The 25421-nt window shown below is 43.0% G+C and overlaps 1 long non-coding RNA gene across 3 annotated transcripts in view; it reads right to left on the minus strand.

The window, feature by feature from the left end:
- Positions 1-25421, minus strand: part of LOC311253917 — a 46366-nt gene that overhangs the window by 4219 nt on the left and 16726 nt on the right. The window contains exons 4-8 of one of the 3 annotated variants that reach the window (XR_014622052.1): positions 23134-23256; positions 19918-20074; positions 12273-12929; positions 11628-11756; positions 8558-9000 (exon numbers count right to left, since the gene is read on the minus strand). This is a non-coding gene — a long non-coding RNA (uncharacterized lncRNA). Of the gene's footprint in view, positions 1-8557; positions 9001-11627; positions 11757-12272; positions 12930-19917; positions 20075-23133; positions 23257-25421 lie in introns of those variants that run through there. The other 2 variants (XR_014622051.1, XR_014622050.1) reach the window with 2 other exon arrangements.

Here is a 25421-nt window from a genome sequence, read left to right on the forward strand (position 1 = left end):
GCATAACGCTCTCTAGCGGCACACACCGTCATGTGTCGGCGGAATATCAGCGGCATAACAGCGGCACACCACTCCGAGGAACGGTATAAGAGTCTGGGGATCGGTAAAAGCCGCTGAGCAGCAATCGACATAACTTTGGCCACCTCTCCGAGGAACGGCATAAGGCTAGGCATCGGTATAAGCCGCTGAGCAGCAATCTACATAACTTTGGCCACCTCTCCGAGGAACGGCATAGGACTCTAGGCATCGGTATAAGCCGCTTAGCAGCAATCGACATAAATTTGGCCACCTCTCCGAGGAACGGCATAAAGCTAGGCATAGGTATAAGCCGCTGAGCAGCAATAGACATAACTTTGGCCACCTCTCCGTGGAACGGCATAAGACTCTAGGCATCGGTATAAGCCGCTGAGCGGCAATCAACATACCTTTGGCCACTTTTCGATCTCGGCGTCACTCACATGTGATGTGCAAATTTTGTCAAACACAGCTGTCATTTCATGGCAGCACTACAGCCATGCATGAGCACCTGAAACGTAAGCACCCTGGAGCTGTGGTGGCATGTACGCCAGAAGGGTAAATTCACGAGTTGAACCGATAAAAGTTATTTGTCTTCGTTATCAGTGACTTACAGCCGTAGCCTATCTGTTTTGTAGTGGTTTGTAGCATATCGTCGCTGTCAAGCAGAAGCCTCCTATCTTCAATATATGGTATTAAATTTACGTGTCACTGTACAGTGGGTACTAGTTTCATTTGGAGGATTTCACGCATGAGTCACGGGAGAGTCACACAGATTTTTTTTTTGGAGGAGTAATTGTGTTTTCACCAGAAGCTGCAATGTGCCCAAACAACCGCCAGGTGGCATCTGTGAGCAGCAGGACGCCTCCATAAGACAGCAGCACGGGGCAGTGAGCACAAATGGGGAATGCAATATAATAATAATACAGCATGGGCGAGCGGTCTTAATAAGCTATAAATGCAGTGCATGCCCAAGCCCTTCAATAAAAATAATTGAAAATATTAATCTGGCAGTGTGTTCAATTATACAATACCTTAGTTCTACTGTTTTGGTCTTAAATCCGTGCCTAATCTGTCCCGTTTTGCTTGCGAAAAGCTGGAAAGCTTGTTCGCGCGTGCGCACTGTGACACAGAGTAGTACAGTTACTGCTAGAGGCTGTGTTTACTGTAGATGAGCATTTTGAATGGCAAAAAAGCTGTCAGTGAAGCAGCTTATCTGCCAACGCGCATGCGCAAAACTGACTTGTTTGAATTGTTCAGCGGGAAACTGTCAGTGGTTCATTTCATCGTGTAGCCCGGTCAAAATGAGTGAAAATATTAATTCTATTCAGTCTTTGCGTTCAGTGCCGTTTTCGCGGAGAACTTTTGAGGAAAAGAAAACTATAATTTCAAGTGGACGGCCTACTCCTGAAGTAAATATCACAAAAACTGGCCGACCCCCCCTCCCGTCAAACGATCCGGTCTGACAGTGACATATTGCCTGTTATTTCATGAAAACCATCTCGAAACACTCTGTCAAACAAGTGTCAGATCTGTCAATCTGCAGCGCTACTAGCCTAGTTCGCTCATTTTAAAAACACACCGGCAGCAGCGCCTACTGATCTGAGACGTGTCACGTGAGTTACTGTAAATGCTGTGTGGAAAACCAGCTGTGGTCTGTGATTGAGGTGCAGAAGGGTGAGTTTGGAGCTGACGAGAGGATCGCGCTGACGACCGTTTCATTACATTTTTCTCATTGAAAAACTATACAACTGGCATTTAGATTATGTTCTGCACAAAAAAATAAGTGAAATAATAACAATTCGGTTTTAGCAATCAACCGCTTATAGTGATCAAATGTACTCTGGACCAACGTGATCACTATAAGCGGTTTCCACTGTAGTAGTTAAAAACCATATTATATTTTTTATTAATAAATAAATACCCCCCTTACGGGCGCGCATGGTATTGACACTTCAGCATGACCACAGTAAAAGGTCACCGCTCGCCACTGTAATACAGTATAGTTTTTCAATGAGACAAATGTAACGACGGCAGCTACAGTATACGTCTCACTCTCTTTTTTCGGTCCTCAGTCTCATCAGCTCGAAACACACCCGTCTGTGTTTTTAAAATGAGCGAACTACTGTACAGTAGTGCCGCAGATTTCTCATTCCCCACCTTGTTTGATTGAGTGTGTTGCTGGATGATTTCTCATGAATGAACGGGCAATAGCCTGTGTCACTTTTTTTAATTTCAAGTCAAGCGGGGAGGGGGGGATCCTTGTACCTGGGTTACTGTTACCAAGGATACGGAAATAAAAGTAGCGAAGCTCCGGACAGAGTTGCGGTGATTGTATCCACTTTATGATAGGCTACTGTAGATTATGAAAACACATGAGTCTATCACAACAAGGATTGGATTATCCATACGAGAGGTAGACTGCCGGTTCTCATGGCCCGGACTCCTGCCAATAGTTTTTTTTTTTTTTTGGAGGGTGTGTGTGTGCCGAGCGGACCCCTTTAGAGAGACACGCGTCTGTATGGGACAGGCTTTTATTTAATTTAGAACAAACCTTATGCTCAGCAAAAATTTCTTAGGTCGCCGGATCTGAACCCGATCGAGTTAGTCTGGGCTTCAATGAAACGCTACATTCGCTGTGAGGCCAAACCCAAAAACAGAGATGAACTGATCTCCGCAATAGAGTCATTTTGGAAATATAAGCTCACCAAAGAGGCCTGCAACAAATACATAGATCACTTGGACAAAGTCATTGAACAGGTCATAGCATTAAAGGGAGGACCGACTGGCATGTGACTGCATGGCAGACGGCGAAAAATGCCCAGGGCCGAAGGATCTCCTGCTGAAAGACTGATGCGCACACTACGCAGATCTGAGGACACACTCTGCTTTAAATTACCTACTGTATATCATACTGCACTGTTCTGTATACCTGTCGTTTTTTTAAATAAAAATGTTTTATTTGAAGCACGTAGGCTACCATGTATATATCTTATATTTTTGGGAAGTCTGAATTCCAGTCACTATACATCTTATGAACGTGATGTAAAGTAATAACTTTATTTTTTTATATATATTTTTTTTAAATGCAGCCTCTAAAACTAGAATGAAAAATATTTTCCTATGTTCCACCTTCTCGGCTCTATTGAAAGTAATGAGCTTAATAGACATATTAGCGCCTCCATTTATCTCTGACCAATAGGTGTGCTTGTAATAATTGCTGTGACGACAGCTGGACACAATGTAACACATTAGCATCCTCCATTTATCTCTGACTGTTGGAGCCATTTTGTATATTACACATAAGGTGATAAATAATTTAGATTTGTTGGATTTATTCTGATTTTGTATATTTGAGGTTATAAGAGTGCCTATTAGTTAATAACAACTGCGCTCTTCTTATTGGCTGAGATGTGCGTAACGTGATGCGTGCGTACTTTGGTTCAGTGATGATTATGGAGGCAAGGAGAGCACACTAGTTTTTGACCGTGCTAATGATTATTGCCTGATTTTGGATTGCTACACAGTTTTATTTTTTGTTGTAACTTGAATAAAGGTTTCAATAAACCCACGTGAGAAAGAAGAACTGTGGAGTTTTTGTGGCCTAAGACACGCGTCAACTACATGCTCACGCTCCATAATTTTAGTGTGTGTTTAAAAAGTAAAAAGAGATGGAGTCACACTTACACTGACCAAGGGGTGTGTTTGTGGATACTTCACTCAAGTACATTGTCAGACAAAAGTCCTGCCCCCCACAGTACTTCACACAGCTGTTTGCTTTGAACAGAAAAACCGGTTCCTACAGTAGCTCTCCTCACACTTTTCAGTTCATAAGTGAAGAAATTTCGTCGTGTTTCATGTAATAAATTTCACATGTAAGGGGAGCTGAACATACAGCCTCCATTCAGAACTCCAAGACACATGTGCCAGATGCACAGAGGCATGCGTAAAACACAGATTGAGACCACTTCATGATGTTTAGTTATTTTTTTTAGTTCATTTTCGTTTCTTTTGGATTTTTGTGCGTATTACTGAGCTGTTTTGGTCCATGTTTGTAAGCCTTTTTTCCCCTGGATTATATTTTCTAAAGTTGCAACAATATAGTAATATAATATATATTGTTTTCGTTTCATTTCGTTAAGTATAAATCAATCAATCCATTTTCTTTGAAACTATGAGATTGTAGAGCACCTAAAAACCAAAGCACCAGTTCACTGTAGCGATTTTCATACACACACCCAGTCTCGCTTTCAATAAAACACACTCGCATTCTATTACAATCGGTGAAATATATGAAAACACAATTTAAAAAATGACAGTTGTTGCTCTAGTTTTTTGTTTGGGTAAGCTTCATATTTAAAAGCGCAATGTTCAGCTGTCAGAAATTAAAAGCAGCCTCCTCTTGTTATATTTGCAGCAACACTGTTGCTTCAGGCTGTGATCAGCTTTTTTGTATCGCTCATAGCCTACTTTCCATTAAAACAACCTGCTGCTCTTGGCTGAAATCAGCCCGTTGTGGCTCCATTCTACGATTAAAGCAGTATCAACAAAGTCACTGTTAACAAAATTAACATCTAATCTGTCCCTTCAAATTGTGTGTTTGGAGCAGCTGCAGACAGATGTGCATTAATGCTCCGCTCGTGAGTCCAGCTGCATCGGGTCCAGGCTGCTGGCACGACCGAAGAAGCTTAGAAGCTAGCGCTCTGGGCCTGTCCTGGCCCAGCCCTAACTATAAGCTCTTATCGAAAAGGAAGGTCTTAAGTCTATTCTTAAAGGTAGAGAGGGTGTCCGCCTCCCGGACCAAAACAGGAAGATGGTTCCACAGAAGAGGAGCTTGATAACTGAAGGCTCTGGCTCCCATTCTACTTTTGGAGACTTTAAGAACTACAAGTAATCCTGCGTTCTGGGAGCGTAATGCTCTAGTTTGGTGATAGGGTAGTATGAGCTCCTGGAGATATGATGGTGCCTGACCATTAACAGCTTTGTAAGTGAGGAGAAGGATTTTAAACTCTATTCTTGATTTTACAGGGAGCCAGTGCAGAGAGGCCAATACAGGAGTAATATGATCTCTTTTCTTAGTTCCTGTCAGTACACGTGCTGCAGCATTCTGGACCAGCTGGAGACTCTTTAGAGACTTGTTAGGGCAGCCTGATAATAGAGAATTACAATAGTCCAGCCTGGACGTAACAAATGCATGGACTAGCTTTTCTGCGTCTTTTTGAGACAGGATGGGCCTGATTTTTGCAATGTTACATAGATGAAAAAATGCAGACCTTGAAATTTGTTTTATGTGGGAGTTGAAGGACATATCTTGATCAAAGATAACTCCCAGATTCCTGACGGTGGTGCTGGAGGCCAAGTTAATGCCATCCAAACTCGCTATATCATTAGATAATGCATCTCTAAGGTGTTTAGGACCAAGTACTATAACTTCGGTTTTATCTGAGTTTAACAGCAGAAAATTGCAGGTCATCCAGGTCTTAATGTCCTTGAGACATGCATGGAGGTTAGTAAGCTGATTAGTTTCATTTGGCTTTATTGATAGGTATAACTGTGTATCATCTGCATAACAATGAAAGTTTATGGAGTGTTTCCGAATTATATTTCCTAGAGGGAGCATATATGAGGTGAATAGTATGGGTCCAAGCACGGAGCCTTGAGGAACACCATGACTAACCTTGGTATACAGGGATGACTCATCATTAACATGTACAAACTGAAATTGATCCGATAAATAGGACATAAACCAGTTTAATGCGGGTCCTTTAATGCCAATTAAGTGTTCCAGTCTCTGTAGTAGAATGTGATGATCAATGGTATCAAATGCAGCACTAAGATCTAGTAAGACCAGGACAGAGACAAGTCCTTCGTCAGAAGCGATGAGGAGGTCATTTGTAACTTTCACCAGTGCCGTCTCTGTGCTATGATGTGCTCTAAAACCTGATTGAAAATCCTCATATAAACTATTTTTATGAAGAAAGTCACATAGCTGGTTGGCGACCGCTTTCTCAAGGATCTTGGAGAGGAAAGGGAGGTTGGATATAGGTCTATAGTTGGCTAAAGCTTCTGGGTCAAGATTAGGCTTTTTAAGGAGCGGTCTAATTACAGCTAGTTTAAAGGATTGTGGTACGTATCCTGTTAATAGAGACAGGTTGATCATTTCTAGTAGAGATGTGCTAATTAAAGGTAAGGTTTCTTTCAGCAACCTAGTTGGGATGGGGTCTAGGAGACAAGTTGTTGGTCTAGATGAAGAAACCATCGAAGTTAGTTGGTGGAGGTCGATGGGAGAGAAGCAGTCTAAATATAAGTCAGAATTTACAACTGTTTCTGAGGTTCCTGTGTTTAAAGATACAATAGTGCCAGTTGAGGGCAAGCGATGATGGATTTTGTCTCTAATAGTTAAAATTTTATCATTAAAGAAGCTCATGAAGTCATTACTACTGAGCGTTGTAGGAATACATGGTTCAGTAGAGCTGTGACTTTCTGTCAGCCTGGCTACAGTGCTGAAAAGAAACCTGGTGTTGTTTTTGTTTTCCTCTATTAATGACGAGTAATAGCTTGCTCTGGCATTGCGGAGGGCCTTCCTATATATTTTAAGGCTATCTTTCCAGGCTAAGCGGGATTCTTCCAAGTTGGTGGAACGCCATTTCCTTTCAAATTTCCGTGATGTTTGCTTCAATTTGCGGGTATCCGAGTTATACCAGGGTGCTAACCTCCTGTGCTTTATAGGTTTCCTTTTCAGGGGGGCAATAGAGTCCAGTGTTGTTCGCAATGAGCCTGCAGTGCTATCAACAAGATGATCGATTTGTGAGGAACTGAGGTTAGCGGAGGAGTCCTCTATTATATTAAGACATGGCATTGAATTTAGTGCCAGCGGTATAATTTCCTTAAATTTAGCTACAGCACTATCAGATAGACATCTAGTGAAAGAGTTTTTGCCTAATGGTGTGTAGTCCAGTAATAGAACTTCAAAAGTTATTAAGTGATGGTCTGATAAAAGAGGATTCTGTGGAGAAACTGTTAGATTTTCAATCTCGATACCATAAGCTAGAACAAGGTCAAGAGTGTGGTCAAAACAGTGAGTTGGTTTATGTACACACTGAGAGAAGCCAATGGAGTCTAATAATGAGATAAATGCAGTACTAAGGCTATCATTAACGACATCCACATGAATATTAAAATCACCTACAATAATTACTTTATCTGATTTGAGGACTAGACTTGATAAAAACTCAGAGAATTCAGATAAAAACTCTGAGTAAGGACCAGGTGCTCGATACACTACAACAAATAGAACTGGCTGTAAAGTTTTCCACGTTGGATGTGAAAGACTCAGAACAAGGCTTTCAAATGAGTTATAATTTAATTTAGGTTTAGGAATGATTGACAGACTTAAGTCATAAATAGCTGCAACACCACCTCCTCGGCCGGAGCCTCGAGGAATGTGAGTATTAATATGACTGGGTGGAGTGGATTCATTCAGGCTGACATATTCTTCAGGATGCAGCCAAGTTTCAGTAAGACAGAATAAATCAATATTACAGTCTGAAATTAAGTCATTTACTAGTACAGCTTTCGATGACAGGGATCTGATATTTAGGAGTCCGCATTTAATTCTCTTGTCTTGTTTTGAGATTGCAGAGTTGCTGTTAATTTTTATTAGATTTTCATGCACAACTCCTCTTCTGTGGACTTTTGATTTGATTAATTTAATTAATTTTGGTGGTCGGGGGGCAGACACAGTCTCAATGGAGTTTTGGGTGTGCAACTGATCTAATGGAAGCTCAGAGAAGCGTGTAAGACTGCAGCTCTGCCTCCTGGTCTCAACTCTGGGTTGTCAGGCTGGTTGTTGGCTAATGAAATGGGTTAAATTTCTAGAGATGAGAGCCGCTCCGTCCAAAGTGGGATGGATGCCGTCTCTCCTAATGAGACCAGGTTTTCCCCAGAAAGTCCGCCAATTATCAACAAAGCCCACATCGTTTGCTGGACACCACCTTGACAGCCAGCGGTTGAATGATGACATGCGGCTGAACATGTCATCACTGGTTAGGTTTGGCAGGGGCCCGGAGAAAACTACGGAGTCCGACATTGTTTTGGCATAGTTACACACCGACTCAACATTAATCTATCTTATAGACGTCCTTAAATCAACTAAGAGCAAGATTGCCCTGACAGCTGATGCCTGGACCAGTATTGCCACAGAGGCATATTTTGGCATCACTTGTCACTTTAAGTGATGACTGGGAACTCACTAGCTTCTGCCTCACCACCATGCCACTGGAAGAACGACACACTGGAGTTAACATTGCTGCATGGATTGAGTATGCCATGGCAAGGTTTGAGGTCCCTGCTAGCAAGATTGTGGCTGTTGTCCATGACAATGGCTCCAATGTTGACACAGTGCTGGCTGCAAACATTTTGAAAGAAAAGCATGGGTGGAATTCAGTCCGCTGTGCAGGCCACACTTGGCCACAATAGGTGATCGGTCATGCTCTGAAACATCCTCAGATCACTAAAACACTAGGAGCAGCAAGGTGTCTTGTAGAGCACTTCAAAAGAAGTGAACTAGCCTCAAGCAAGCTGAAGACCAAATAGAAACAAATGGGAATCCCAGAGAAGAAATTTATCCAAGATGTCTCTACTAGGTGGAATAGCACCTTTTACATGGTGACTCGTCTGCTAGAACAGAGATGGCCGCTGACTGCAACATTGTCTAACCCAAACAGTAACACAGAAAGGGAAACAGCATCTCGACCTGAAACCAGACCAGTGGGCCTTGCTTGAGGAACTGGCAAAAGCTCTTCAGGCCTTTGAAAGTGCCACTGTCTACCTGAGTGGTGAAACCTATGCTACCGCCTCTGCCCTGCCTCCTCTGGTCAGAGGGCTTCAGAAGTCCACTCAGACCACCTATGATACAGCTTCTGTTTCTGGCATTCCAGGCAGCTGCTTCACAGGAGACAACTGCACGCTGGTCCAGAGAAGTCACTGTCAAAGATGACAACACAAACACACAGATCATTGCAGCTGCACTGGACCCGCGTTTTCAGAAACTGAACACTGAACCTGGTGTCAGAAATTTCAAAGTAAAGTCCAATCTCTTGCCTTACAGTCCATGCAAGAAGAAACTGCAAAGAGGCAGTGTGCCAGTGAGAATGAGGAAGCCATTACATGTGCTAAGAGAACTTCAAATGGGTCTCTTGATTCACTGTTTGGATGTGACTCCTCAACAGATACTGACAGTGAGACTGCTGAACAGGATGCTCACAACCAAGCTATCACCAACGAGGCAAGATTTATGTGTTTAAATAAGAACAGTTCTTATTAATTAACATTTAACATCAACTGTAACATGCCATACTTTTTCACAAGCCTAATTTTCATCTGTTGTCCCATTGCAGGTACTGATGTACTTTAATCCCCTATCTTGGTGGAAGTCAAATGAAGCAAAATATCCAAGTCTTGCATCATTAGCCTGGTCATTCTTGTGCATTCCTGCCACTTCTACTCCTTCTGAGCGACTGTTCTCAGCTGCTGGGAACATAACCTCCAAGAAGAGAGCCAGCCTCACACCTGAGTATGTTGATATGCTCACATTCCTGCATTGCAATTTGAAGAATTTGTGAATTATACAGTCATTTGTACTGGATTTTTTTTATTTTATTTACATTTACTAGTTTTATTTGAAATTTTGGACTTGGCAGCAATATTTCAAAAAGGTATAGTTATAGTATAGTAAAGTTATTTGTACATTATGTTTTTGTTATCACAACTTGCACTTTAATGTATTATTTTGTTAATTTATGTTTCATTAAAATAACAATTTAAAAATGCAGTTGTTTCAAAATATTATGTTTTCAAATACATGTTTCATGGGTTTTTAATTTGCTCTGAGAATATGAGGTAATAATAATAATAATAATTGTGACTAATCGAAAAAATAATCGTTAGATTAGTCGACAACCAAAATAATCGTTAGTTGCAGCCCTAGTGTTGGCCTTGTATGGCTATTTCCTGGGTTAAAATCCCAGGTGGCGTTGTTGACGACACACACTACACATACACACGCTCACACAAACACACACTCACACCCGCTCTCGCCACAGTGGCATTAGCATTAGCATCTAGCTGCTCAGGTGATGGCTGGGGCCTGTCGCAGCCTGTTTTAGAAGCATCATTTCTCCCTCGGCCTGCCATCATAGAGTGTCCGCAAGTAAAAAAATAAGTTTACCTATAGTAAAAGGCTGCAGTATTAAGGCTTAAAGCTGGCAGAAAAAATACAAAAGTGTAATATAAAAGTGTAAAAAAAAAAAATATCATTCCAGCGGAGCCTCTGTGAAACGTGTCTTACATCTTCCTCGTTCCACCAGGGGTCCCCCCCACTGTTGAAATTTGACCGCCGCTGCTAAGGAGAGGAGAGGAGGAGAGGGGAGAGTGCATAGAGGGCTGTGTTTTACCTCAGACATTTATTCTATTAATTATTTTGCATTATGGACGTTTCTGAAGGGGCTATGCCCATAATGAGTCTTAGTGTGATCAGCACTCTACAGAAAATATCAGTTGAACAGGCGGTGCTTCAATCTGGTCCAGGACACATGTGCTTACACAGTGCTAAAAGAATGTGGTCACGTGTGGCCAAGACCACCACTGACTGCGGTCTGAGTCATCAAATCCTAAGGCATTCACACCTGTACTTGGAGCTGTCCACTTATGAACAGGCGCTCACAACAAATAATACCAGGCCTGACCAGCTTGTTTGTTTTAGTGCTGCATCACTAGACTAACAAGAAGCTTCTTTCCACAGGCTGTGAGACTCGATTCATCCTCAGCACTCCACCATGAAAAATAGTTTCCATTTTATGACTAATCTAACCAGATAACAGAAATTCTGACCCGATGACCGGCATTAAGAATGATTACAATAACGTAAAGGTAGGATTTTGTAATATTTTGTTTAGGACAGCAACCGATGGTTATTTTCATGCTGGTTGTTTTCTCCATTAATCCTTTGATCGGTAAAAATATTGAGAACTGTGGTCACAGTAAGCCAGAGGCCCAAGTGACACCTTCACAATGTCCAGTCCAAACCTGAACATTATAAATACATTGAAATGATTTAAAGGAAACGCAGCAAATGTCATACCAGCTGTAAAGCGGCAACCACATGATTTTACTGGAAAAATAACTGAAACCACTATCAAAATTGTTATCAATTAATTTTCTGTCAATCAACTGATTAATCAAATATAAGCAATATATGTAAAAACTGATGAATACTTGAATTTATAACAAACCATATTGTATAAGCCCTTCATTTTTGTGCAAAAAAATAATAATTTCCAGTGTAACTGGTAATAACTATAGCTGTCAGATAAATGTAGTGGAGAAAAAAGTGCAATATTTGCTTCTAAGATGTAGTAAAGTGGAACTTTAAAAGTAATATGAAAAGAAAAGGCTAAATTTAAGTACAAGTATCTCAAATTTGTAATTAAATACATTACTTGACTAAATGTACTAGGGTGCCACCAGACTGAGGCGTGCGTTTTTTAAATTTATTTTACACACCCAGATCTACTTATGTTACTCCAAATAAATGAAAATGTTTCAAAATTCACTTTTGGAAGAAGGTTTCCTGGCACCGACTCCAGATGCTCCATCCTCTGCTGATGGTTGTTTGCGTCTCTTGTGTGTTGGTGGGATGTTATCCCCCTCATCAGCTGCAATAGTTTACTCTGCTGATGCTTCTATGAAATACAAAATATTCAGTCAGACATGTGAGAATGACCACAATTACGGCTGGATGGTACAGCAAAAAACTATCCACAGGCAGGTTTAAGGTGGGTCACAGAGGTGGTTCTTTATTCCTCCACCTCAGCAAACAGCATAACACATCAGTACCACCTCCCCCAGGTTGTTAAAATGGCCCCCATTTATAGGGTGTCACAGCTAATGACCCTGGAAGATTCCATCCACAGGGATCCACTGCCTATCAACATGTTTAACCCACCATTTTTATTCCTATATTTACACCACCTTATCAGTAACAAATACACACCCTCATTTGCCTCCCCTAACAACAAAAATACACATCCCACTTTGTCTTTTTTCCTGGGGGAAGCCTTTTGCCTGCACACCCTGAAGACAAACACTGGTGAGTAAACAATACACTTGACTTCTTCACTGCATGCACTTATTGAGCAACACAATACACATTCTTAGCTTAGCTCCTTGTTGAAGCAATTAACACATTTAATATGCACCTTTAACCCTCTGTCCCGCTGCTCTAGGTGGAGCTGCGTGGCCCACACATCACCCACCTGTAAAACCAAGACCCGACCAAGGACAATAAACGTTCAATAAATACGATAAACATATCCATACAAATGTGCAAAAAACAGTGTTAAAATGTATTGTGCAAATCTCCAATAAAGTGCTGTTGCTCCTCTGCATATGTAGTCACACTCAGTCCATAGTGCGTGGTGCCATGTGTGCAAAGCCTGGTGACGATGTGCTCTTCGTCACATTTCCTCCTCCCTCTCCCCAAAGAGAACAGTACCTCATTCCTCTGACATTCTGGACAGACAGTCCGCCACCACATTTGACTTCCCTGACCTGTAGTGCACCGTGAAGTCATAGGGCTGCAGGGCCAGGTACCACCTTAGCGATGCGCATGTTGGCATCCCTCATGCGATAAAGCCACTGCAAAGACCGATGATCAGTTTCCAGAAAGAAGTGCCGCCCCAGCAGATAATATCTGAGGGTGTCGATGGCCCACTTCATCGCCAAGCACTCCTTTTCCACTGTAGAGTACCTTTGTCTCTCTGTCCAGCAGCTTCCAACTCTCCTTCCACCACCACCTCCTCTCCTTCCACCTCCTGCAGAAACACTGCTCCCAGGCCCACTCCAAAAGTGTCCGTCTGAATGAATGAATGAATGAATGAATGAATCTTTTATTGTCATTATACTGGGTGTACAATGAAACTTTGTTAGACTATTCTCGGTAAAAGACAACAATTAGTTAGACAATATAAAACATATATTAAAAAAAATTAAAAAACATAAAAGGCACACATGGAGATCAACAAAACAAGACAAGAGCAGCAGTATATATAAAATAAAATGTCTGTGCAGCAGAAAGGTATCAGTGCAGCTTCAAATAATGATAATAATAATAATAATAATAATAATAAGTGATAGCAGCAGCATGTATAACATGCGTGTGTATAACAGTGACTGTTATGATAGAAGTGGGATGATGTAGGCAACAGCTCTGGGGTAGAAGCTGTTTCTTAGTCTGTTTGTTTTGGTTCTGATTGTCCTGAACCTTCTGCCAGATGGTAACAGCTCAAACATGGAGTGACCGGGTGTGGGGTGTCTCTAAGGATGCTGAGGGCTTTCTTGTTGAGCCTTTTTGTGTAAATGGTGTCCAGTTCGGGGAGCTTCAACCTGATGACGCGCCGAGCCGCCTTCACCACACGATAGAGACTGTAGCGTTCTGCGGCTGTACAGCTGACGTACCACACTGTGGCGCTGGTGGTCAGGATGGACTCGATGGTGCTTCTGTAGAAGTTGAGGAGTAGTTTGGCCCGCTTCAGTTTCCTCAGGAAAAAGAGTCTCTGTTGAGCTTTATTGACCAGCTGCATGGTGTTGTTCGTCCATGCCAGCTGGTTCGACAGTGTGACTCCCAGAAACTTCAGCTTTTCTACATCCTCCACCGTCTCCCCATTTATGTGGAGGGGTGCGTACGGTTCCACCTTAGTCCTACAGAAGTCAACGATCATCTCCTTGGTTTTAGAGGTGTTGAGGATGAGGTCGTTTGCTCCGCACCACTGTATGAGATGATCCACCTCATGCCTTGTAAGCTGTCTCATCCTCCTCTGAGATCAAGCCAACTACAGTCGTGTCATCGGCAAACTTAATGACAGTGTCTGAGGGGTAGATGGGGGTGCAGTCATGTGTGAATAGTGTGAAGAGCATTGGGCTCAGCACACAGCCCTGAGGGGTTCCAGTCCTGAGAGTGAGGGTGGAGGAGATGTTTTTGCCCACTGATGAGCAGGATGAAAGGCTTCTCAATGTCAGGACTGTGGAGGACTGGGTGAATGCAGATGGCTTCCTTGAGGTCCCTGAAGACTCTGTCACACTCATCAGTCCATTGAATCTTGTTTGGAGCAGAGGCTTTGGTTAGATCATTCAACACAACAGCTTTATCTGCAAAATGAGGCACAAACTTATAATACCAACCCAGCAGACCAAGGAATCCCCTCAGTCTCTTTTTGGTGGTGGGAACAGGAAAGGATTGGATGGCCTCCACTCTCCCCAGCTGTGGTTTAATCTGTCCAAATCCAATGACGTAACCCAAGTATTCCATTTCTCTTTGGGCAACAGCACACTTGTGAGGGTTAATGGTGAGGCCAGCTGCCTCCATTTTCTGCAGCACCTGTTGCAGGTGCACCATATGCTCCTCCCATGATTGGCTGAAAATAACTACATCATCCAAATATGCAGCCACACAGTCAGATAAATCCCTCAAAACATGGTCCATTAGTCTTTAAAACGTGGCTGGCGCCCCCTGGAGACCAAATGGCATGACCTTAAACTGATACATACCAAATGGTGTTCTGAAAGCTGTCATCCCCTTGGCATCTGGTGCTAAGGCAACCTGCCAGTAGCCCTTGCTGAGGTCCAGTGTGGTGATGTACCGAAAGTTGCACACTGTATTCAGGTATCTGAAATCAATACAAAATCTGAGAGTACCATCTTTCTTTGGGACCAATACAATGGGCCTGCCACTCACTGTTATTCCCAGCTCTAACATCAGCCTAATTTCCTTTTGCAGCAGAGGAATCAACCGCTCAGGAATCCTGTAGCTTTTCTACTGCACTGGGGCATCTCCCTTCAGCCGAATCCTGTGCCGCACCAGTCAGGTGAAAGCTGGTGTCTCCCTGAAGAGTTCTGGGTCAAGCAGGGGCTTCGCCTCTGCCTGTTGGGTGAGAGACAGATGTGACAGGTCCACTTCTGGGCCCTCTGCTGTTGTGGTGGTAGCTGGGAAGAACTTGTCAACAGTATCCTCCTCCTGCACCGCACGGACCAAATGCTGCTGGTGCACAGGCTCTGAACGCACCTGGACCTCCTTAAGCAGGTTAACATGAAAAGTCTGGTATCTTTTAAACCTGTCCGGCATAAAAAGTTCATGTGTGACCTTACCCGCACGTTTGCTGATTTCATATGGTCCATGCCACTTAGTCAGCAACTTGCTTTCACTGGTTGGCAACAACAACAACAACAACAGTACTTTTTGGCCTGGATGAAAGACCCGCTCTCTGGCCTTTTGATCATACCACACCTTCTGGTTTTGTTGAGCCGACTCCATGTGTTCATGTACAAGCGCCATCATCTTCTCCAGTCTCTCCCTCATTTTTACCATATATGCCACCACATTTTCTCCTTCTGGCTTCGAACTCTCCCAGTAATCTTTCAGCAGGTCCAGCGGTCTTCTCACCTGGCGCCCATACAACAGTTCAAACGGAGAGAAGCCCGTAGATGCTTATGGGACCTCTCTGTACGCAAACAGCAGGTATGGCAGCCAGCAGTCCCAATCCGAACCTGTGTGAGACACAAACTTGCGCAGCATGTTTTTCAGTGTCTGGTTATAGCGCTCCATCAGCCCATCCGTCCCACAGTCTATTAAAATCTCCTTGGGTATGCCTACTCTAGAAAAAAGTTGTAAAAGGCAATCTGCTACTTGTCTAGCTTTGAAAGACCTGAGAGGGAAGGCTTCAGGGTGCCGTGTGGCATAGTCGCACATGACCAAAATGTAAAGGTGGCCTGAGGAACTTTTCTCAAATGGGCCTACAATGTCCATGCCTATCCTCTCAAAAGGTGTATCAATGATGGGCAAAGACTGTAATTGGGTACGTGTAACTCCTTTAGCAGAGGTTAGTTGGCAGGTTTCACAGGAAGCACAGCACTGAGAGACTTGAGTGTTCATCCCTGGCCAAACAAAGCAGCTTCCAATCCTGTTCAGAGTTTTCTGGAAAGCCAGGTGACCTGCCCATAGAATAGAATGCCCCATCTCCATAACTCTCTGTCTGAACTGTTGTGGCAGTGCTAAAGTCTCAGTTTTTCCCCTTTTCTGATAGAGAAGACCCTCCTTCACCATGTAGGTGTCATCATCTAAACAGCTTGGGTTATTTTGTTGAACACCCTCCACATCTGTCACCTTTTCAAACTACTGCTTCAGTGTCACATCTTGTTTTTGCAGTGAGCTCAGATCTGGGGGAAACTCAAAATCAAGCAGTTCTGGTGGTTAAGGAGAGCTTTGTGCTCCTTGTCTTAGTGAACCCTTTAGCTTCTCCCGTCTTCTCTGTGCTTGTGACTTGTGAGGTTTAACTGGCCCTGCTTCCCAGTCTACCCCAAAGAAAGGCAGCTCTCTGAGGACTCCCTCTGCACTCTGGTGGTGACACAGGCAATGTGACTGAATCACTCAATGGCTCACTGAAATCGGCTACTGAACTCTGATCCTCCTCACTGCTCGCGTCAGGTTTGCATATTGGCGGGGTCATAAGGTCATAGAGTGTGGGTACATCATCGCCTAGAGCAGCCATTTCTTAACCTCGGGGTCCTGACCCCAATTGGGGTCGCGAGATGATTTCTGGGGGTCGCCAAATCATTTTGGAAAAATATAAATGCGCAAAATAATGAGCGTCCAACCGGATGTTACAAGGACGACGAGCGGTTGGTCTCAAACAGGCATTTTATTACTCAAAACCAGTTGCATGTCTGCCCTTCTCATTCACACATACAGACACGGCTCTCTCTCTACCCCGCCTCTCACCGTGGGGGGAAATAAAAACAAAGAAAAAGAGAGAGAAAAAAGGCACGTTGTTGTTTTAGCCACAGCTGCAGCAAGTTTGCTAGCTGGAAAAATGGAGCGATGGCTTAAAAGAAAAAGTGTTCCAGCACAAGACAGTCAGCAGCAGCAGCAGGGGTCCCAAGATCAGCCACCAGAACCACCACCTGAGAAACGTATGGCACTGAGAGCTTGAAGCCAGCAAAACTAAAAAGACATTTAGAGACAAAACACAGCAGCTTAATTTATAAGCCAATTGATTTTTTTTTGCATATCTGGTGGCTCAATCGAAAAAGGCTCACACGACTGCGGAGAGTCTCATCCGTCCCGCAGCTGTAGCAATCACAAGAGCAATGCATGGGGAGAAAATATCTAACACTCTTTAACCATTCCCCTGTCAAATGACACCGTGGGGCGCCGCATTCAGGACATAGCAAATGACATTAAAGAGCAACTCATTGACAGAGTGAGGAAGAGCAAATTGATGAATGCACAGATGTGTCAGGAGATGCGCAGCTGCTGGCCTTTGTGAGGTACAGCTACGAGGACATGTTGTTTTGCTCATCAATGGAGGGAACATGCACTGGACGGGACATTTTCAACAAGCTCAACAGTAACATACAAAAAGAGAGACTGAGATGGGAGAGCTGTGTCTCTGTGTGCACAGATGGAGCTGGAGCTATGCAGGGGGCAAGAAAAGGTTTGAGGGCCTGCGTGTTAGAGGTAGCCCCCATGTGAAATTTCTGCACTGTATGATCCACAGGGAAGCACTTGCTGGCAGGTGTCCTCCAAACATCAGTTAAGATTGTCAATTTAATTAAATCACGGCCACTGCAAAGCAGACTCTTTGCCACACTCTGTCATGAAATGGGATCAGACCACGAAGCACTCCTCTTTCACACAGAGGTCAGGTGGCTTTCTCACAGCAAAGTTTTAACGAGGCTCTTTGAACTGCGTGAGGAGGTCCGCATATTTTTATCAGACTGTAGTTCTCCCCTTGCTGACTATCTGACTGACCCAAAGTGGGTCACGAGCCTCGCATATTTAGCCAGCATTTTTGACAAACTAAACAGCTTAAACTTGTCCCTACAAGGCCCAAACACAAATGTCCTTATTCTCTCTGAAAAGGTCATGGCATTTAAGAGAAAGCTGAAGTGGTGGGCTGTGCGAGTGCAAGGGGGAAGTGTTGAAATGTTCCCTGAGCTTGATGACTTTATGGAGAGTTACAACATAACCATTCAAACTATGAAAGGAATTATTGCCTCTCACCTCAGAAGCCTGCTTGAAAGTTTCAATAAGTACTTCCCAAATGATGACACGCCGGAAAAGTACGACTGGATACGCCAGCCTTTCACCACCTCCACCGCACATCACCTGCCATCAGAGCTGCAGGACGCCCTGCTAGATCTCTCCTCTGACCGTACGTTACAGACTGCTATCTCGGCATGCGCACTGGAAGAGTCCTGGTTGTCAGTAGCAACAAAGTATGCAGCACTGTCAAAAGCTGCAACCGATGTACTATTTCCATTTGCATCCACATATCTGTGTGAAAAGACCTTTTCTGCACTGACAACAAAATACAGATGAAAATACTGAAAAACAAATACAGATCACGACTCCTCAGAGTTGAGAGTGATCTTCGCGTGGCCGTGTCTAACATAAAGCCAAGAATGCAGCTGCTCTGTTCAAACAAGAGGCAAACAAAAGGCCCAGCCATCACATTACATAGTGGTTGCAGCTATTTGGCTTTGTGAAGAAAAAAAAAGAAGATGACGTTTATAGAGTTAGGAGTTTGTTTTAACAAAACTTGTTAAGTTGTTGTTATGACACAATGCTATGACGTTCTTTTTCATGTTTAAGCTCTCAGCAACATAGATGTTTAAAATGAAACATGGGCAGTTTTTCTCCCCAGTGTGTTTTGTTAAGGCTTCCTAATTAGCATGTGCTGGTTATCATTTTATTTCATTAAAAAGAAAAAAAGTTTGCGTTAATTGTTTACATTTTAACCGGCTCAACTACCAGCAATATGATGGGATGTAGCGACCATCGTCGGTCTGTAACTCACGTGAAAAGTCAGACTCTTGATGCTGCTTTATCTTTTTCAAAATATTCAAAAGTGTTTCAAAATAAAATGATAAAGAAACTAATAGCTGAAGTGTGATCATAAGTGCTTGTCTGATTTGTAAATTCGACGTAGCCTACGGTGTATTGATTGTGTGTGGGTGGGGGGGGGGGGGTCAAATCAAATCAAATTTTATTTGTATAGCCCAAATTCACAAATCACAGTTTGCCTCAGAGGGCTTTACAATCTGTACAGAGACGACACCCTCTGTCCTTCGACCCTCGATTCGAGTGAGGAAAAACTTGCCCCAAAAAAAGGCCCTTTTAACAGGGAAAAAAAAATGCGGAAGAAACCTCAGGGAGAGCCACAGAGGAGGGATCCCTCTCCCAGGACGGACAGACGTGCAATAGATGTCGCATGTACAGAGCAGATCAACGAGATCACAATGTATTCAACTGCGGACAGCAGTGCATATTGAATTGGGGGTCGCGACTTAAAAAGGTTGAGAACCACTGGCCTGGAGTGTATGGCAATGTTGGAGCTAATGCCACAGGCAACATTAAAGTCTGCCCCCCCCACAGTCAGATAAACTTCAGCTGTAGGATAAACATGCTCATCTCCATGAATACAGCTTATCCGTGATCTGTCTTTACTCCATTTATCTCTGGGGACCAAACCGGACAAAACTACAGTCTGAAAACCTGCAGAGTCAAGTAATGCTATTTCACGCTTTCAATTGATCAGAACTGGGGCTGCATGGCCTGCGTCCCTCACTGTACCCACTGTAGCTGGCCTTGGAGCAGAACAAAGGAAAGATGGTTTAGTGTGGCTCAAAGCTGGGCAAAATGGTTTTCTATGCCCTAAACCATTACAGTGGTAACACCTGACATCGACTTTTAGCATAGCTTGTGGCCTGGGGAGTAAACTGCCCATCACTTGAAAACCATCTACCTCGTGACTTGACCAAGCCCCTGTTTACCCCCAGAGGACTTACTTGAATGGACCTGGTGGTTCTCCCAGCCAAAGGTGGCAGCTCAGCTTCCTTTTCTGGCTGATGTGACGACGCCGGCCAGGCGTGCAGCTTCCTCTGCTGTCTTGGGGTCATGCTCTCTGATCCAGATCTCCAGCTCTGCATGGACCATCCTCAGGAACTGTTCAAGAATAATAGTGTCAACTAGTTCTTTAACTGTTGATTTCTCTGGCTTAACCCATTTGCAAAAAAGGTCTTTTAGATGCACATACAGCTCTCTTGGAGTTTCACCAGGCTCAAACTTGAGGGACCGGAATCTTCTGCAGTAAGTATCAGGTGTAATTTAATATTTTGCCAGAATTGCTGCTTTAACTTTGAATAGAATAGAATAGTCTTTATTGTCATTGTCGAGGCAATGACATTTTGTTGGAGTAGCCTTCCAGTTGCCTTGTACATATAAATAAATATAAAAATATAAAAGAAAACAATCAACAATATATACACAATAGTTCACAATAACAATAATTAAAATGTGTGCAAAGAAGTCCAAGCCTTAAAGGGACCAGTAGTGCAATGTGTGTGTGTAAGTTTGTGTTGATGGGGGGGGGGGGGGGGGGAGGTTCAGTGTGGGAGGGGGGTGGAGTTCAGTAGTGTAACAGCTCTGTGGTAAAGGCGTTTTTTAGTCTTGTTGTGGGGGCGCTCAGTGTTCTGTAGCGCCTTCCTGAGGGCAGCGGGGCAAAGAAGCAGTAACCAGGGTGTGTGCTGTCTCTGGTAATTCTCTTAGCCTTCCGGATGCAGCGGGTCTGGAAGATGTCCTCTTGTCTGGGGAGCTTTTTCATATCGTTCAGATTCTTTCATGTCCATCAGAACACAAGCACTGCGGGCTTTGCCGGTGAGCAGAGGGACCAGACGCACAGCCCATCCATCTTTAGGCCAGTGACAAACCTGGGCCATTCTCTCAAATGTTGTTAAGAAATGCTCAATGTCATCATCTGGACATAATGGCAGTAGCTTGAGTTCCCTCTGTCTGACAACCCAACTTGCCTGGCTCATCATTTCATCTGGGTCATCAAAATCACCATAATTTTCGTCATTTATTTGTGGGCGCTGACTCTCATCCATAGTGTCTGGCTCTGTTCTTTGTTCTTCTCTCCTCATGTTAACTTGTTGCTGCATTTGGGAGACTTGATACTGCATGCGTCTCCATCGCTGTTCTTGAAGTGAGGACTCTTTCTCTCTTTGCTGGTCTCTCTCCGTTTGTGCTCGCATGAGTGATTTCACCATACCTGCTAATTCATCCAGCTTGTCTTCTGTTTTAGCATCCGTCATGGTGTCTGGAGCACCTGCTCCGCAGGGCCCCTCATCTGGTTCTTCTTGGCCATTTTTCTTCCCCTGCCTTGGCATCCTTTGCTGTAACGTGGGCTTCTGACACCACTTGTGAGAATGACCACAATTACGGCTGGATGGTGCAGCAAAAAATGATCCACAGGCAGGTTTAAGGTGGGTCACAGAGGTGGTTCTTTATTCCTCCATCTCAGCAAACAGCATAAACACATCAGTACGACAGCTGGTGTCACAGCTAATGACCCTGGAAGATTCCATCCACAGGGATCCACTGCCTATCAACATGTTTAATCCACCATTTTTATTCCTATATTTACACTACCTAATCAGTAACCTATATACACACCCTCATTTGCCTCCCCTAACAAAAAAAATACACATCCCACTTCATATTACATTTACTAAAATACAATACACACATCCACCACCCCCACACCAATTTACACTTGGTTACCCTTTTACTGGGGGAAGCCTTTTGACTGCACACCCTGAAGACAAGACTGGTGAGTACACAACACACTTGACTTCTTCACTGCATGCACTTATTGAGCAACACAATACACATTCTTAGCTTAGCTCCTTGTTGAAGCAATTAACACAATTATTATGCACTGTTAACCCTCTGTCCCTCTGCTCTAGGTGGAGCTGCGTGGCACACACAGCACCCACCTGCAATACCAAGACCCGACCAAGGACAATAAACGTTCAATAAATACGATAAACATATCCATACAAATGTGCAAAAAATAGTGTTAAAATGTATTGTGCAAATCTCCAATAAAGTGCTGGTGCTCCTCTTAAAGTGTCTGTGCAATTATTAAACTGTAGTCACACTCAGTCCAAAGTGCGTGGTGCCATGTGTGCAAAGCAAGGTGACGATGTCCTCTTCGTCACAAGACAATACTTCAATTGTGCTGTAACAATGCGGACCATAAAAAAAAAATTGTGTCAAAACATTTCAGTGCTATAAAAGATTCAAGTTTTAAAATTCTGTATTTGCATTCATCATTTGCAAATGCATTTGAATGTTGTAGAACTGATTTACAATCAACTTCTTCACTGTCACTGAATTACATCCAGTATTTACCTGAAAAAAGGCTCAATTAACCAATCTTTTAAACACTGTTTAATCTATTGAAGCTCACAGGGACTCAAGCTCTTATTTAGTCTGACCTGTTAATGTTGCTTACAAAAGGCATGTACATGTACATGCTGCACTGACTTTGGTTTATTACCGCAATACATCAATTTCGCCACCATATCAGACTGGGCAAGACTGGCCTGTAAATGTATATAAGTAAAGCTTACAGAGCTTTTTATGATTAAAAAGCACTATAACATTTGAATTTCTCAACTAATTTCAATGAGCCATTTTTATATTCAATGGTTTATTACTATTTTTTTACTACTCTCAAAACCAGTTGAGAAATTACAATGCTATAGCACTTTTCACCCAGAAAAACCACAGTTCCCTTGTTTATTTGTATTCGTGTACAGGCGAGTCTTTGCCAGGTCAAATATGGCGGCGACGTTGAGGTACAATCCAGCAGCCAATGCAGTGTCTATATTTCTATATTTTTGGTTGAAGTGGTGGGCATAGTATTCTGATCTTTTACTTTACCTATACTTAAAGTAAAATAAATAATATCACACTTACAAGGAAATATCTTTCACTGCAAATGTTACTGAAGAATTTAAGCAGAATTGGGATAATGTAATTCAAATATTTTCAGTAAAAGTAATGGTTGCAGTAAACTATACCAGGTTGTGACTGTTTTATTCTACCTGATCATCAACAATGCCTCTGCACCCCCAAACTCAGGGTTGAAAAGATGGAAGGAATCTTTTGTTTATTTTCAAACGCTTTTCATCTACTGATCTTGTGTAAAAATTCACCTTTGCAAGAAGGTCTTACAGCACCATCTCCAGAATATGCGCCATCCTCTGCTGATGGTTGTTTGCGTCTCTTGCGTGTTAGTGGGATGTTATCACCCTCATTACCTGCAACATTATTTTCTGCTGAAATACATAATTTAGTCAGACATGTTCTTCAGTTGTGCTGTAACAATGCTGACCATAAAGTGTCAAAACACTTCAGTGCCATAAAAGATTAAAGTTTTAAAATTCTATATTTGTGTTAATTTGCAAATGTATTTGAACGTTGTGAGGAAATGTACCATAAAAGACGTTATCTTGAATATGAGACAAAAATAAATGGTACAACAACCTACTTAAAAACTAAATAAAAAATACCATCAATAGAAGGTGAATGGTTTCCTTCCTCTCTGCACCCATCTTTATCAACACTACCCAGAACTTTGTCTGCAGGAGACATACCAAGCTTATAAATCTGGTCAAACAAAAAGAATGGTAGACAAAGGAGAATGGAAATCAAACATACTATTTGGATCAATTGTGATTTCATTCAAATTCTTGTCATGGAACTCGACCAATCTTTCCTGCTCAAGTGCCATAAAAACTTTGCTGATCTTCGCGAGTTGCAGCGTCTTCTCAGCGAGTCGATAGAACTCACGATGTAGTCTGATGTCGTGGAAAGTTGGCCAGTTGGTCCATCTCCGTGTCTGTCTTGTTCAGGACTGTTGAAAGGGTCGCAGAATGCTTTCACAGTTTGGTTGATGTCAATGCCTTGGGACACTTTGCACCACACGCATTTGCAAAGCCACGAATGCAGTCTGAACCATGGAAGTGTGACATAGCTGCAGGTCTCGCAAACATGTAACAATTGTCTTTAAGAACCCCTCAAGCCTCTCAAGGATGTCTAATGCACAGAGCATTTTTTAAGTCAGAAGAATTGGAACTGGTCTGCCTCGCTTTCCTCTGATGATAATCGTTGAGAAATGTCTGAGGTGGAAAAAAGCTCTGCAGACAGTGCCCAGTTCAAATCCTCATGGGGCTCAGATGTGTCCCTTGACAAAAATGCATCCTTCCCTGCATCTGTTGAATAGCAGGGTTTGTTTTAAACAGACCTTTGCCAGATCTATCCAGGCCTTTGTAGAAGGACGTTCGGACAGCGCACCACTGCATTCACCTTGGAAGTCATTTAGAAACCGGTGCGTTTTTTGAATTTCTTCAGTAAAGGGAATTACAGTTGGTGCATTCCACTTGGCTTCAACAATGTTCCTCAGTGCTGTTGCAGAAACCATTGCATTCCACTTTTCACTGTGCACTTGCTGGAATTCTGTGGCATGCTTCACAAGTTCCTGATCATTGGTTATTAGCGCCTGAGCTTTGATGAGCTTACTGACTTTTACCAGAGAGTTTCCAAGTTTAGTTGCAAGTAACGGAATGGCAAAAGTGTTTGTGCTGCTCTCATAGCCGCATGTCACTTTGACAACTCTGACCAACTCTAGGTATAATTAATAAAATCCTCCATCTTTTTTATTGTAAATTGTGTAATGTAAATTTCCTGGCATTAGCCAGCAGTCGTCCCAGTTCACACATTTTTTCTCGAGTGCACTGTTGATTTTTTGCTGTCATCCCACCTTTATTGAGCATGTGCTCTCCAAACTCAGTAATTACGCGGTCATTTTTTTGTAATTTCTTTGACAGGACTGGGATTCATAGCACTGACAACTTCCCACAAGTGCCTGTTCATATGCAAAAGCACAAGACCTGTGTATGTACACAGAGCCTGAACACGGTTCTTTCCGGGCTTTGGTTTGATTGACCCAGGCTTGAGTTTACAAATTTGCACATGTCGCCACAGAACCTCTCTTGTAAAGAGTCCTTGGCAGTACGCACAGCTCATGATATCAGTTGCCTGCACTTCTTTTGGTGGCTGTTTCAATGGGACAAGTTGCCCCTTCCCTGACTCCATGACAGCAGCATTATGAACATAGTTGCCTCTGTGACGAATATATTCTAGCTGTTGTTTTCTCTCTTTGGATCCCTTTGGAAAGCTAAGAGCTCTTGACACATCCATTTTATCTTGGTGTGCACTTTCAAGATGCCTTGCAATTTTGGCATATGGCTTACTGCAATAGACACAGAAGTGTCTCTTATTGTAGACTCTTTTGCCATTTTTTTTTGGAAAGCACCAACAACTACGCTGCCATTGGGGTCCTGACTTGAGCAGGGTTCTTCTTCAATAGTGGTGACAGATGCGATGTAGTTGATGTCCAAGTCAGGTGTTGTGCCGTCACATATGGTGGGACTCTCCATAC

The sequence above is a fragment of the Pagrus pagrus genome (genome assembly GCF_965226575.1).
Source record: "Pagrus pagrus genome assembly, contig: HAP1_SCAFFOLD_70, whole genome shotgun sequence".
NCBI lineage: Eukaryota > Metazoa > Chordata > Actinopteri > Spariformes > Sparidae > Pagrus > Pagrus pagrus.